Source organism: Pongo pygmaeus, chromosome X (assembly GCF_028885625.2).
Source record: "Pongo pygmaeus isolate AG05252 chromosome X, NHGRI_mPonPyg2-v2.0_pri, whole genome shotgun sequence".
Taxonomy (NCBI): Eukaryota; Metazoa; Chordata; class Mammalia; order Primates; family Hominidae; genus Pongo; species Pongo pygmaeus.
This window is the reverse complement of record NC_072396.2, coordinates 32670307-32686995: the sequence shown is the minus strand read 5'-3', so window position 1 is coordinate 32686995 and position 16689 is coordinate 32670307. Positions and strand designations below refer to the sequence as shown.

Below are 16689 nucleotides of genomic sequence, written 5' to 3'. Positions count from 1 at the left end.
TTGCAAAAAATATTGGTCACTCAAAGTCTAGACTACAGAGCACAATCAATTTTGAATTAAGGGGTGATAAGGTGATTTGGTCAGGTGACTGGTGAAACAGGAAAGAAGCTATACTTTTTGAAGTGTTTCATCCATGTATTAAGATTCATTCGGGGTCAAGAATCTAAATTTCATATCCCTGGGAGTGGAAACTAAGTAGAAAAAATTATGGACCTTGGTTTAATAGCTAGAGGAGCAAGAGTGTATCTTTATGTGATTTAACTTCTATGTGAAAAGTGTACCTTAAGGTTAATTATTGGGGGAATTTACTTACTCAGGTTCTTTGCCTAGATGGCCTGCCCAACTAAGAAAACTTATTTTCCTGTTACTCCATCCGATTTTTCATACTTTTATACTGCACTTGCAGAAAAGCATATATTTCTACCCAATACTAAAATTCCTGGGAACATATTTTTCTACATTTCCCAAATTACTTCAAAAAGTAAACTTAGGTTATTTCATGATATCCATTAAAATGGATAGGTGGCCTTATTGAATGTTGTCCTGTGAATACAAAGATCCAGAGTTTAAAGAACAAGGTGTACTTGCATCTCCCACTTAGGGTTTTTTTGTGGTGGAGAGAGAATCTAGTTTGCTTAAAAGGATGACAGTGCAGTGCCCCAAAATATCAGATATCATTAAAAGTCTCATATTTGTCTTTCGTACCTTCTCCAGGGCTGTCGATGACCCTTAACTCCTATGCCTTGATTATGTAAATAAGCACATGAAAATATTTTAATTATCTTAGTTCACTTTTAAACTAAGACTCAATCATCACTAGATTCTAAATATCATCATTGAGCAGTTTTTAAGGAACTGATTTTCTATATATTCATTCACTTCAACTATATCTAGTGTGTCTACTACTTGCCAAGAAAAATTTACTCTCTTAATTCAGCATTCCATATACTCAACATCATAAAAAGTAGGCCATTTTTAGTTTTCTAAATTATTTATTTAAACATTTCTTTAAAATTACATTCTATCATTACACTATATTTCAACACTACAGTAAGCAGGCTATTTTGTGATTTTTCTTTATATAAAATACATAATTGAAATTAAAAATTAAGTTAGCAAGAGCCATTTTCACTCTGGGGAATGCACATTCATAAATTATGGGGTTATTTTTCCTTTATCAGCTTCCATATTATTAAACTTTGTCTCTGCATAATTACAGAGATGAATAAACACAGAAAGGAATTTAACACTTGGTGTGCATTTGTCTAACCTATAGTTTATGTTAGAAAATACATTTCTATTTGAAAAAAAAATCAGTAATTGTGTGATCAAGAAGGCGGCCTGAAAGTCGGGTGATGTGACTCACACCTGTAATCCCAGCACATTTGGAGGCCAAGGTGGGATTGTCCATTGAGCCCAGGAGTTCAAGACCAGCCTGGGCAACACAGTGAGACCCTGTCTCTATTAGAAAAAAAAAAAAAAAAAAAAGAGGAAGGTAGCCTGAGGCAATGTAAATGAAAGACATATTTCAAGGATATTTATACATGATTCACGTTATTCATAAAAAGATGTGCCAGGGAAGACTATAGGTATGTTATTTTACACTGTTTTGCTAGGATTTTAAGAAATTCAATGTGTTTTTATTTCAGTTAACTTAGAAAACTTACCTAACTCTTACTTCTAATGGACACAAAAGCTTTAAAAGATGGGATTAAAAAGCCCACATGGTGAAGCATTTTGAACTGGATGAAAAACGTCTATTATCTTTAAAATTTTGTGATATTACTGATTGTAATAGACTCCCTTTTTAAGAAATCGTTCCTTATAGAACATAAGGTTTACATTTACAATCAACAATTTCTATCCTTACTACAATAAAGGCACATATAAAAAGTACAGTTGCGTATTTAGTAGGTTTAATTGTACATTTTAATGTAGAAACCAATTTAGTTCTTTCATTTATCAGCATTATTACAGTGATTTCAAATTAAGCATAGGTAACTTTGATTTAGATAAATGATGTACACAGCAGTTAAATTTTATTTTCAATTATGTAGTAATTGTATAACCTAGGCTCTATAATTTGTAAACTTTGTATTTTATTATTATGTTTCTCCCACTTGGCATAAACACAACACTTCCTAAAAGTATAATTTTCTATAGACTTAGTAACTCCCTAAAAACCTGTTTTGGACCCCTAGACGATTTGATATAGGCAGAAAAATAACATAATCCATGCTCAAATTTGTAAAATGACTGATCACATTTGGTATAATACTAAAGGTAAATAAAATCAAGATTCTATGAACATTTCCGGACCTGCACATTTGTTTTATTAAAATGCATAATTTTCTTTAATGTGTTTCTATTTGCTTATACTCTACTGATTTTAATTAAAAATACAAAAATACGTTTATTAAAAAACGGTCAGAATCTGAGTTGTTAAATATACTTAACTAGGAAAGTAACTGTTTAAATGAGATAATTTATAGAGAAATGTGTATTGCCAATTAGATGTCAAGATACAGTACAACTGATAATGAGAAAATAGCATTTTCTTAGGGATGGAATACAGTGTAAGGAATATCCCAGTAAGAATACAAAAATTACTGAAAAAAAAATCTTTCTTCCTGAAAAACCAAGTGCCTTTCAAGTGCAGAACCTCATCCAACTAATTGTTAGGTATCACTAAAACCTGATACCTTCAATTTTCTGGTTCATTCAAGCAACATTTTTGAGTCCTTATACTAGAGGAGGTAAAGAGCTATGAAAACACTTAGTGGTATCTGATGTAAACTGTGGATCACTTTGACCCATCACTTCTACCTCTACATCTTGGATAAATTCCCAGTGTTGTCATAGATTATACAGGTTTAACGGTGCGTTTGTGGAGGGGGGTCGCTTATAGCAAATGGAGACTCTGAAGGGATAAGGAATAAATGTATCACTTCAGGTCTTTTATTTGAACTTGGGGTCCAGAGAGCCTTTTTGTATCAAACTTGTCAAACCATTTCCATTTAGTAATTATATATGCACTAGCACTTATTCCTACTTACCTCACCTCTTTATGCCCATTTCCTTGCAGTTACGGTCATGCATGAATAATTTATTGCACCCCTTGCCAACAACGAAATAAAACTTCCATTCTGAAAGCTTTCCATACTCATTTCCAATAGCAATAGGGATTTTTAAAAGACGTATTACAAATGTACGAGTCAGTTGAACATAGTATTCCTCTTTGTGAGAACTCCAAGTGGATGCATGTTGTTGTCTCAAATCTCAGTTAGACCTTGCTTTGAGGTCCCTTCATTGCCAGTCATCTGTTCTCCTTCCCCTGACTTGAGTATTTCTCCAGATATAGATAATACATTTTCCCAACTCTGTGTTCCAAGAAATGGCAGTGGCTTTCATTCATTTTTGTTTGTTTGTTTGTTTGTTTGTTTCTTCTTGTTCTCAAGTATCCCATAGTCTAGTATTTCTTCCCTCCATTCGTTTGTCCTTTCAGAGTTTCAAAATCCAGCATAGCTACTTCTTCTAAAATGTCTTACCCTTCACACACACACCACTTCAGATCCCATCTGCCTCTGTCCACACAGTTTGGTTACATTCATGGACTATTTTTATACATCAAAATATTTGAAAATTTTAGGGTAAATCTCAGTAGTCATTCATTTTTGCTCTTATTCAACCAATACTTGTCAATCAGCCTGTGCCAGGTTTTGTTGCAGGTACCAGGTATCCATCCATAAAGAAAACAACGTCTCTTTGTTGTGGAATTTACATTTTAGCAGGGGAGGCAAACAACCCAATAAATATGATAAAATATCAGATTAAAAGTACGATGAAAAAAATCATCAGGGTAAAGGAAAAAGGGAAGCAGTATTTTAGCAAAAGTGGTTAGGAGACGAGGCTGAGTGTGACATCTGAGCAGAGACCTAAATCAAGTCAAGGAATGAAACATGCTACTATCTAAAGAAATGAGTCAGGATAAGGAACTAGTAAGAGCCGAGGCCCAGAGATGTGAATATGCTGTTCTAGGAACAGCAAAGAGACTGGTTGATATGATGTGAAGAATGAGAAGAAACCTTATGATATGTGTCAAGAGAAAAAAAAAATTAAAAGCATACTTGAGAACGGAGGCCTCCAGATGAAAAAAAACACAGTTCAAATCCTTGCTCATGTATTTAGTTTGCTTTGCAATCTTGGGCAAAATGTTAAATTTCTATAAGTTTTATCTTCCTCATTTTTAAAATAGGCACAAGGACATCCACCTAATAGGTTCACTGTGAGGAGTAAATGAGATGATATATCTAGGATGCCTGGCATTATATCATACACTTAATAATACACTTAATAAATGATAGTTATGTCTACTTATTTCATTATCATTTTTATTATTATTTAAATGCACAGACCTGTTCATAAGATAATGATAAATATTAGTGGCAGAAACTGAAGATGTTATAAATTGTTAGGAGGTGGGACCACTCAGTTCAATGTATTTGTTTTAATATAGTCAGCAAATGTGTGAAGATACCAATAATTAAATTTCAATGCATTCTTCCATTTCACTAGTTTTATATACTGATGAACTACCAGAATGTCAGTGTATAAATTGCATACTCATCCTTAACAAACAGATTTGTAAAATTATGTGTAAAATTAGCCCTCAGCCTTCCAACTTGTTATTGTCATATTTCATGGAAATACATAATCTGTAAATTTTTGTTTTAATGATATGTGGAACTGCCTAAAGTAGAGTCTTGGCAACTACTTCACATTTGTCCTCCAGAGATAGTGGATAAAAGTGTCAATAAATGAACACTCTATATTCACTAAACACAGGCAAGGGACAAGGAACAGAGTGGTCACAAAATACCACAAAATTAAAGCACATTCCAAATTAAATATATATTTTTTTATTACAGATAATGTTTGCTAGACTCTTTCTAATTATCTGCAAAGATATTAGGAATATTTTAATGTTTTAATACTTACACACCTGTATATTTCAAGTTCAGTCAAACACTATTGTTAAAACTAAATCTTCTCATCTCTAATAATACGATGTGAACTTATCTTGGAAGGTGGTTATTAGGATGAGAGAGATAATGTATTTCATTCAAAGTAAAAATATTTCTCTGTTTCTATCTTTTTCTCTGTCATCTATTTATCATCTATATCCAGGTATCTATGCACCTATGTAGACTAACATTCAATAAACCGTAGATATTATTAGTAGTAGAATTGTTACTAATATTAAAATAAGAAGTATTTAAGAAGAAACATGTCCTAAAGCATAAGGTCAATTATTACTCTCATGTTTTTTGGCATATGAAGCCTAAAAAGTGTCAATTTCAACAAAGTATTCAGAAAGATTCTGATAACTGAAAGGTTCCTGATTGATATTTTGTGTGGTCTTACAAATATATAAACTCTAAGCATTTCAGTGAGCCAATTATTGACTATGCACTATGTCTTATGACTCTTTTCTCATAGTATGTAAAAAACAAAGAGTAGAGACATTGTAAAAATTATAGTAGATGGGCACTAGGGAATTACGCAAAATAATTTGTAGATTTAATATGAAACCAAAACATCTGTTCAAGTCAATTTCCCACAAGTAATGTGGCAAAGACTATGAGTTCCAGACTGAGGAGAGGAAAAGGTTGTTCTTCCACAGGGAAATAAACTGAGTGTAATAAACATAGTTTTTCTTCTTAAGCATTATTTAAAATTTAAAAATGCCATTAAATCTATCTTTCGTGCCTCCCTTATCAATGCTCCCTTCCCTTTCACCATTTGTTTCAAACTCCAGGCCTTGGGATTTTATTTTGGCTTTTTGCCTTAATATAACTGAAATGAGAGCGTCACAAATATGAAGCTCATCAAATAATTTAGCAGCATTTTCCCCTGTTTTTAATTTTCTCTTTGGAAATGTAGATTTGAAAATTTAAGGGCCCAAAATATGAAATGCAATTATAATAGGCCATTTGTTCATTCTGCTTGATAAACTTGAGAAAATATTATTGAGCTTTTAATGCAAAAAGAACAAAACAAAACAAAACTCTCCACGAAGAGACTTTTCAATGTTTGAATTTCTGTGTGAGGAGAAGGGTAATGAATGTGGGAACCTTAATGGAATCTATGTTCTTCCAGTGATGACAAGGGTCAAAATGGAGAAAAATGGTCACTTTCTACCCATTACATTATATTAGTTCTATGTGGACAACTATAATATAGCTGAGGCTGGTTTTCAGGCCATAAATGTAGGTATGTATTTTCCTACTATTTATAAGGCAAAATTTCTGTTTGTTTAATGATTTCTATATAGGTAGATTATTCTGTCTTTAGGATTAAAAATCACCTGTAGACCAAGAGACTTTCTGATGTCCATCTTAGAGTATATGGCTTTCACTGTTACAGTTTGCATTTCCTTTGCTTGCCTCTTTGAGAGAAGGAAAGGAGACATTTGGGGTACATATATCAATGAGGAACTATGAATGAATAAATGAATGAAATTGTCTGTCAGTGTATCCATGTGATCATCATTTGCCAATAATTTTATCACCTCTGTGGGATTAAGTAGAGGTAACAGTTTAGAAATTTCATTTTTTGAAAGCATTTAAAATGTTCAAATACATCACTCTGGTAACTAAGGGAAAGTATATTATTTTCTTATGCTTAGTCTTATTTTGGTTTTGCCTTTTTAATTTAAATTGAACACTTATATCAAAGAGCTTGCAGGATTATAATTTGAATTTTTGAAGCAAAGATCATTTCTCTTTCTTAACATCAAACAAAGAGTAGATACAAAAGGAATAAAATCGGCAGAAAAACAAGAGTATCAAGAATAGATGGGGAGGGTGGGCCTGTGTTAGCATGTATTGCTATGAAGAAATAAGCTGAGACTGAGTAATGTATTTTTAAAAAGAGCTTTAATTGGTTCATGATTCTGCAGGTTGTACAGGAAGCAGGACACCAGCATCTTACTCAGCTTCTGGGGAGGCCTCCAGGAGCTTTTACTCATAGTGGAAGATGAAACAGGAGTAAGCATGTCACATGGCCAGAGCAGAAGCCAGGGGGAGGTTGCCACACATTTTTTTTTTAAAAAAAAAAACAGATCACTCAAGAACTCACCTGCTATCATGAGGACAGCATCAAGCTGTGAGGGATCCACCTCCGTGACTCAAACATCTCATACCAGGCCCCAAGTCCAACACTTGGCATTATATTTCAACAAGAAAAGAAGTTTAATTGGCTGATGGTTCTGCAGGCTGTACAGGAAGCATGGCACAGGCATCTGCTTGGCTCCTGGGGAGGCCTCAGGGAGTTTTTGCTCATGGTAGAAGGTGATGCCCACACACTAAAAAAACCAGATCTCATGAAAACTCACTCACTTACACTGAGGACAATACGAAACCATGAGGGATCTGTCCCCATGACCCAAAAGCCTCCCGCCAGGCCCCACCACCAACGTTGGGAATTATATTTCGACTTGAGATTTGAGCGGTGACAAATATCCAAACTATATCAGGGCTCATTTCCAGTTATATGTCAACATGCCTGCATTCGAAACATCCTGTCCAAATCACTGCCTTGTCATAATACTTATATTTTTCTTTATTGAATACGAACACAAGAAGATTAAATGATAGCATTTCTACTTTAAAACAGTGGGCACCATATTAACATTGGAATAATAGTAATAATAACAATAGTAACAACAATGATATAGGCTGGGTGCGGTGGCTCACGCCTGTAATCCCAGCACTTTGGGAGGCCAAGGCGGGCGGATCACGATGTCAGGAGATCGAGACTATCCTGGCCAACACGGTGAAACCCCATTTCTACTAAAAATACAAAAAAATTAGCTGGGCATGGTGGCGGGCGCCTGTCGTCCCAGCTACTTGAGAGGCTGAGGCAGGAGAATGGCTTGAACCTGGGATGTGGAGCTTGCAGTGAGCCCAGATCGCGCCACTGCTCTCCAACCTGGGCGACAGAGCGAGACTTTGTCTCAAAATAAATAAATAAATAAATAAATAATAATGATATAAGGATATGTTTAGGTTTTTTTTTTTTTAAAAAAATAGGCTGTTAACATTAATAGGCATTGTGATTTCAGGGATATCATCAAACATCCTGGTCCTAAGACATCCCCTATGGAATAGGAAGGTCTTAAGTTAAACTTCTCATGAGCCACAGTTTTCTGATTATATGTTTGATGTGTATAATAGCCACCTCAGTGGTGATTTGATTAGCCTGGACCCTTATGTAATCATTGAACTATACCCATGTTCCTTTAAATACTTCTTTAGTGTTGAAAGCTCAAAATTAAGCAAAATAGTCCCCTTGATGATGTTTAGATTCTTATCATTTGCTTTCTAAAGCTGGCAAATACTCTCTTCCCAGTGTCATGAAGTTAAATAACATGTTGCTTAGTGAGGACTTTAATGTTGCCATGCCATAGGAAGACCTTATTCGAAATCCCCTTACCTGGGAGAATGTCAGATTATTATCCCCCAACTTGTTTAACACTTTTATTATTTTAAAGGTATTAACATTTGTATTAGAACAAAATACTATAGAGAAACATTGCTAGAAAATAAATTAACTTTCCAAATTAAAATCAGTGGTATCTAATGTAGAAGTCTGATATAATGATTAAAATACATGGGCTTTGGGCATACTGCCTAGGTGAAACTCCTGGTTTATTACATCACTATTAGTATAACCTATGGGAAGTTAACTTACGTAAGCCTCAGTTAATTTTTCTCTCAAATTGATGTAATAATAATCTCTCATAGGCTTGTTTTGATAGATATTTCAGTGTATATAATATACTTAGGACAGCGCCTGATATCAGTAAGTCTCCTTATATGCTATTTTTCTTTCCATTTTAATTATTTATGGAAGAGAAACTATCATGCTTTAAATCAATTAAAATAAAATGCCTTTGTATTTATTCATTTCAAAGGAAATATGCAAGTATTGCATTCACTTCCTAGCTGCCTTTTTGAATTGAGCTTTGCATGGTTAGTTTGTGTAAAGGTTCAGTGAACTTTCTCATAATGATTTTTTATTCAACATATGGAATCCATTAAGTGTTAGCAAAAGTCACTATCCACTGAGCTGTGTCCAGGGGCTGACAGTTATGTCTATCTCTTGCAAAAATAAACACATACATAAATGCACTAAGAAGTACATTACCTGTCGTCATCTCTAAGAGCATTTCCTTTTTTCTTTTAAGTTTTTTCTTTCAATGGGTTTTTTATCTTTGTGAGTACATAGTAGGTGTATATATCGACGGGGTGCATGAGGAAGGTGTATATATTGATGGGGTACAAGAGATGTTTTAACACAAGCATTCAATGTGAAATAGTCACATCATGGAGAATGGGTTATCTGTCCCTTAAAGTATTTGTGCTTTGTATTACAAAACATCTAATTATACTCTGTTAGTTATTTTAAAATGTACCGTTAAGTTATTACTGACTATAGCAACCCTATTGTGCTATGAAACAATAGATCTTATTCTTTTTTTCTAACATCTTAGAGCATTTCCACAAACACTATCTGCTTGTTAAATATACCTATCCTAATCTTCATATACGAAATTACTGTTTTCCTCTATAATGTACTACGACACATCCATGGGGAAAATGTAATACTCTAATTAAGATTATTTCCTCTCATTTTATATTTAAAAGAATGTGCTCTATCAATTTATTTATTTGTACAGCCGTAGGCAACCTCTAAAATGTTTAAAATTCTTAAATGTCAGATATTTCAGTTAATATTGTGATTATATAGTTGATTTTGATGAACATGATCATCTACCAGAAATAAATTATACACACACATTGATATGGTTAGACTTTCTGTCCCCACTCGAATCTCATTTTCTTTTTTTTTTCTTTTTATTATTATTATTATTATTATTATTATTATTATTATTATACTTTAGGCTCTATGGTACATGTGCGCAACGTGCAGGTAAGTTACATATGTATACATGTGCCATGCTGGTGTGCTGCACCCACCAACTCGTCATCTAGCATTAGATATATCTCCCAATGCTATCCCTCCCCCCTCCCCCCACCCCACAACAGTCCCCGAAGTGTGATGTTCCCCTTCCTGTGTCCATGTGTTCTCATTGTTCAATTACCACCTATGATGAGAATATGCGGTGTTTGGTTTTTTGTTCTTGCGATAGTTTACTGAGAATGATGATTTCCAATTTCATCCATGTCGAATCTCACTTTCAATTATAATCCCCGCGTGTCAACGGAGACACCAGGTGGAGGTAATTGGATCTTGATGGTGGTTTTCCCCATGCTGTTCTCCCGATAGTGAATGAGTTCTCATGAGATCAGATGGTTTTATAAAGGGCTCTTCCCCATTCGCTCCTCACTCATTCTCCTTCTTGCCACCTTGTGAAGGAGGTGCCTTGCTTTCCCTTCACCTTCTACTATGATTGTAAGTTTCCTGAGGTCTCCCAAGCCATGCTGAACTATGAGTCAATTAAATCTCTTTCCTTTATAAATTACCCAGTCTCAGGCAGTTCTTTATTGCACATATATGTGTGTGTATGTGTGTGTGTGTGTGTGTGTGTATATATGTATATACGTATACATATGTGTATATGTATGTATATATACGTATATACGTATACGTGTGTGTATATGTACGTATATACGTATACGTGTGTGTACATGTACGTATATACGTATACGTGTGTGTACATGTACGTATATACGTATACGTGTGTGTACATGTACGTATATACGTATACGTGTGTGTACATGTACGTATATACGTATACGTGTGTGTACATGTACGTATATACGTATATATACGTATACGTGTGTGTATACGTACGTATACGTACATATACACGTGTATACGTATATACATATATACGTATATATGTATATATATGAACAGAGAGAGAGAGAGGGAGGAAGGGAGAGAGGGAGGGAAGGATGGAGAAAGAGAGAGAAATAGCCTAAATAGAAATAAAACTAGCTCCAAGTACAGGTTTGTCAACACTCTCCTATCATACCCCCACCAAAGTTAATGTTAACCACTTGGAGCCCTGTTCTTCCTTAGTTGTGGAGTACTTTAGCAAAATTTTAAATCTAATTATGCCTAATTCAAAGACAGTGCTAATTTGAAAGTGTTAGAAACTAAAGACCTATAATAATAATGAGAGATACAAAACATAAATAGTGAGACAATGATGAATGTAGTGGATGTGTGTACGAGGGCTATCATTTGACAGTAGAGATGCTGCTCAAGGACAGACAATGAATCTTTCAATGTGTGGAGAATGTGCTGCTATTACAGTGATGTGCAGGAAAGAAACAAAAACTGAGGAAGTATCAGTAAGCAAAACACTCAAACATATGAGTATACAGTTAGAATAAAAGCAACAGTACTAGATGACAATAAGCCTAATGTTAACTCAGAAAGCAGAGGGTTTTTAAGAATTTGGGGAATACTGTGGCTGATGATACTTATGTCTCAAGCCACAGATGCCATATGGGCTCTGCGCCCAGTTGAATCGGCACCACCTGGCAGTAAGTGGGCAGGTCCATGACTGCCAGGACATCCCTTCCAACACTTGTGGAGATCACCAGGAAGGGGGGAGAGACCTGCCTTGACAGATTTTCAATGTGGGCGAAACAGGTCTATTTTGAGAAAAGATGTTCAATAGAACATATGTCAGCAAGGAAGAAGAGATGATGCTTAGTTCTAAAGCTCCAAAGAGCTGGCTTACGCTCCAACTTGGGGAAAATGCATCCGGGAAATGCAAGATTAATCTCATCTTAGTCATTCTTTTGAATGGATGGACATGACCCCTTTCTACTTGAAGACAGAAAACATAACCATATTGATTTCCCGTTTTCTTCATTGGTTTCCGTTTAGGGTTGTTCCTCCCCATCTTCTTTCTGTGTAGGCATCCCAGTTCCCAAGTGTTCATGAAGCATGTATGGCCTTCAGGGGATATGTCTGTATACACTGTTATCTTATGGATGCACAGTTTTGTCTGCACCTTGCTTCTGAATGTCTTTACTCTTGAGCATCTGCCCATGGGTCCACTTCTCAAGGCCTCAATTTCTTGAGTTTAACACTGCATGGCCCATGCAGCTTTTTAGTTAAGTATCTCTTGCTATGACCAACTCTTTTCCTCAGTCAACTCCCACACTCTTTTTCAGGGACAGGAAAAATGTAGCCACTTCCTGGCTGCACTCTAAGGCCTCAAGAAATTTAGTGAATCTGCCTTTGCCCTTCTTGCTCATGAAATACTGCCACATCAGGCCCCCTCTTCGGAAACCTACAAGCATCTAATTTTCTTGCTTCCTCCCCAGCTTTCTTTTTGACTCCCCCTACCCAGAGAGTTCTAATGTCTACTGTACTAGGAAAAACTTATTCTTAAGGTATGTTTTTCAAATCATTCTCTGGTCTGGACTTAAGCTACGGTTTTAAATAAAGAAACAACCCAAAGCCAAAATATAATGAAACTATTTCCTTCTTCCACAGAGTGGAAACTCCTTCGGGGTTAAAGGGCCAGTGAACCAAATAGAAAAGGATCTCAGGGAACACAGATTGAAGAGAGAGAGGAAAAAATATGAAGGCATTGTTGGTTCTCTTTTGGGTTTAAAATCTAGTGGGGATTGTAAGCAGCACACACACATATACACGCACACCCTTACACACACACACCAGTGAAGTTATGAAGGATTTTGTCACTCCAGCAACCTTGAATTTCATTACCTAGGTCAGTTGTTACCAAAGTGGAATGTACATGCCCAATAATATGCGTGCTAAACAATTGGGGTAGTGAGAAAAAATATTTTTTATTTATCTTGTTCTCTAGAAATTAATATTTTGATTGTATATTTTATAGTATATGTAATGTGTAAGTTGTATCTACAAAACTAGTGTCAATGTAATTTAAAATTACATATGTCTGTGAATATATATTTATATAGAGTACATGCTTAAAATGTGTTTACTTCTGAGGTACATGAACATTTTTCCCCCAGGCACAGAAAGACAAATACCACATGACATCACTTAAATGTGGAATGTAAGAAAAGTTGAATTCATAGAGATATAGAGTAGAATCATGGTTAACAGAGGCTTGGGAGGTGGAGTGAGGGAATAGAGAGTTACTCTTCAAAGATTACAAAGTTTCAACTAGACAGAGGGAATACATTTTGAGATCTATTTCAGGAATATTTTGAGACCCTCACTCTAAGTAACAGGAAATCATTACTTTAGTTAACATATTTGAATATGAGTTATGATGTTCTATATCCTTTATTTGGATTCTACTAACCCACACCTAGATTTTTATGGCGTTACCTTTTTACTCACTGTGAATATCCTACTCATAGACAGATGCCCTGGGAACTTGGACTTGAGGCACCCAAGAACTGAGACAGTGAGATTTGGGGGCACAAGGATCTATGGATAAGTTCATCTTAGTGATGATAAAATCAATTTGGCATGTTTCATGGACAGTGTGCATTTCAGAAAGGGTAAAGACTTGGAAACGGGATATTTTTGAGCCCAAGTGTTTCCAATAAATAGCTGTATAATTTGAAGCAAATAATTGATTTTTTATTCTCTTTGTGCCCTCGCCTGTAAAATGGGAGAAACATATTCCTTCCCATCCTTCTCATGAGGCCCTTGAGAGTATCTAATGAGATCAGACAGTGACATAGCTTTGAAAACTGTAGTGCACACTATCAATATGGGTTTTGAAACTATCCTGTCAGTTTGCACATATCAAATTTACATATGACATTGGTTTCAGGTTTTTCTCTGTAAAATCTCTTATAAAAGCAAAGAGATCCTCCTCCCGACAGCCACAGAAGGGCAGAGTGTAGACTTAACATGAACTAGAATAACAGCATGATAATTCTCATTTCTTGAAGGCCTATTATACACTTTGCAAGCACTGTATATGTTGTTTCTGCTTCTCTTGTTCATTTTGCCCGGAATAAATATCCCCCCTTCCTTTACATTTGATTGCCATTATTCACCCTGTAAGGAAGGCTTCATGCTTCTCATTTTCATCTGAGAAAACTTAGGCTCAGAGAAGATCAGTAACTTATCTAAAACACACACATACACACACAGACATATCTATGCCCATTTTTCTTAACCTAGTTTCTCTATTCAGGAGTTATCTCTACTGTCTCTGCTTCTGATTATAATATGTGTAAGCTGATCCAAGTGACACAATTACAGGGAAATTGTAAGCCCTTTGAGAGCAGAGACTACCTATTGATATCTACATTTTAAAATTTGATTTTAGCCAAACTGTTTATATGCAATGACTAACAGGTTAGTTTGACTTGCAATAAATATTCCAAATCCTAGACTAAGTAAATTTACTAATGTAATGATTTAACTTGATTTTTTCATTGGCGTGTTTCCCTGAAGTCATCATACAAAATTGAAAAAAAAAAAAAAAGTATAGTGTGTGATTCTAGATTGAAATTCAGGAATCCTCCAAGGGTACCTTGTTTGCTTTCCAAATGGATCAGATTGCTTAGTCTGACCAACAAGGTCCCTGACACTTGGAACTCTGTCTATCCCTCTAATTGACTTTGTCCCTGATGACTACCTTACCCAGAGGTACTCTTCATCGCAGCTATACTGTGTTTTGCTACAGTTTCTCTGATATCCCATGCTACTGTTTCCTTTGTTCTCTTCATAAGGTACCATTTCCCACCCGCCAACTCCTGTTTTTCTGATGGACTTTTGTTTCACCTTACAAGATAATTGCTAATGTATTTATTTTGAGAATAAAAAGGGTAGGAAAGGTCACGGGACAATAGGTGTACACCAGACCTTTCCAGACGAACCTAGTGTATAATCTCCCTAGTCCAACATCATGGCTTAAGGTAGTCAATAGATCTGTCTTAATGTCCCTTTTGAGTTTTCTACTATTATTATATGAGGATTTATTTTTGTCTGAATTCCTCCCTAGATTTGCCCTAGAGAGCAATGACTATTTACAGTTTATTCCTCTTTGTATCTCTTATGTTAAGGCCAGACCTTGGCACACATTCTAGCTGATTAGAAGATGTTTGTTGAATCACCAAGTGATTGAACAAATGACCATGTGCTCTGCCACAGTCCTGTCAGTTCTACTTTGGTTTGGTTATATGTTTGCCACGTTAAAGTTGTAGCCTGGGAAGTTCAGTTGTGAGATGTCTGCAGAACATGAAAAATTGGAATAATGAGGTTATTTCTAAAATTGCTATAATTTAAAATAAATAGTAGTTTATTCCATATATGAATATACACTGGAAACAAAGAATTTCTAGAATACTGAAGATTCATTGATAACATCATTGAAATTAAATAAATAATAGGATTATGATAGTTACTTTCTAATTTACTAGAAATTGACTGTGTGCATGGCACGTATACTGAGTATCACGGGATAGTTACAAAAAGAGGCGTTTAGTGAGTTTCTGTGGAAAATCTCTGTACCAATAAAATGGAGCATTTCCAGAAATCGATATTCCTCAAAGCTTGACAGTATTTATGCACGGTTACACTTTTTGTGTCATTCGTTTGAATCAATGGAAGGAGGCTATAACTGAAAATTATAGTTTTAGTGTATTATATCTTTAATAATAAGAGTTTTAAGAATCTATCATTAGAAATAATTATTCCTCAATTTGTAATTCTCAACATTTGTACAAATAAATGCTCTGTGTCTATCAGTTGATCTTGCCCATGAAGATTTAATAAAGCACACTAGTTTTTACAAATGTGATTTTAGAGATGGTCATTACTTTGTAAAATATTTTGTGTTAACACTTCCGTGAATATGTTCTGTGGGAATATACTGTCTCCACATTGCTTGCTCATGAAGACATGATTTTTCACATCATCCTATGAGTATTTTGAGAAAGAGACTGATCCGATATTCTATGAGCATTTGAACATTCTCTAGTATTTTTTTTTATCTTTAAAACAACCCTTGAAGTCTACGTGCTACACTGGTTATTTCCCTCTTGACTTTCCTTTACAGATAACCCTCTATCATAAACAACGTATCTATATTTGTTGTCTCCACATCATGTTGCCAGCCCTGCTTTAACACACTGCACATTGACTTCTAGCAGCAAAGGCTCATGGGAGGTACTCTCGTCAAGGACACTGATGGTCCTCATGTTGCTAAATTTGATGGGTCCTCTACAGTCTTTATCCTAGTTCACCTTATTATGGACCACTGTCAACTCTATTCTGCTTAAAACACTCTGTTCCTTGCTTATATGACTCTTATCTCCTTTGTGAATTCCTCATCTGCCCTTCCATTAAGTATTGACATCATCCTTTATAGTTTTGATCTAGGACCTCTTTTCCTCTTACTTGACATTATGTGGATAATCTTGTCTTTGAACGCAATTACCATTCTTATGTTGATGACCCTTAAGCTATAATTCCAGCCCAAATCATTTTTCTGAGTAAGCTACGAGAATACACAAATGTCTATTAGATCTCTATTTAGATGTCCCTCAGGTGCTTCAAGCTTAAAATACTCACCTGAGCTCATCACCTCATCTGTAAATTCTGCTTCTCCTCCCTGGCTCCGTGATTTATTTAATATGACCGCCATCCACTTAGCTGAATAAAGCAGAAGCCTGGATACCA

The 16689-nt window shown here is 35.3% G+C and overlaps 1 protein-coding gene across 4 annotated transcripts in view; it reads left to right on the top strand.

Moving 5' to 3' along the window:
* DMD (dystrophin) overlaps positions 1-16689 on the top strand; it is a 2105574-nt gene that overhangs the window by 1165974 nt on the left and 922911 nt on the right. The gene's annotated exons all lie outside the window — the stretch shown is intronic.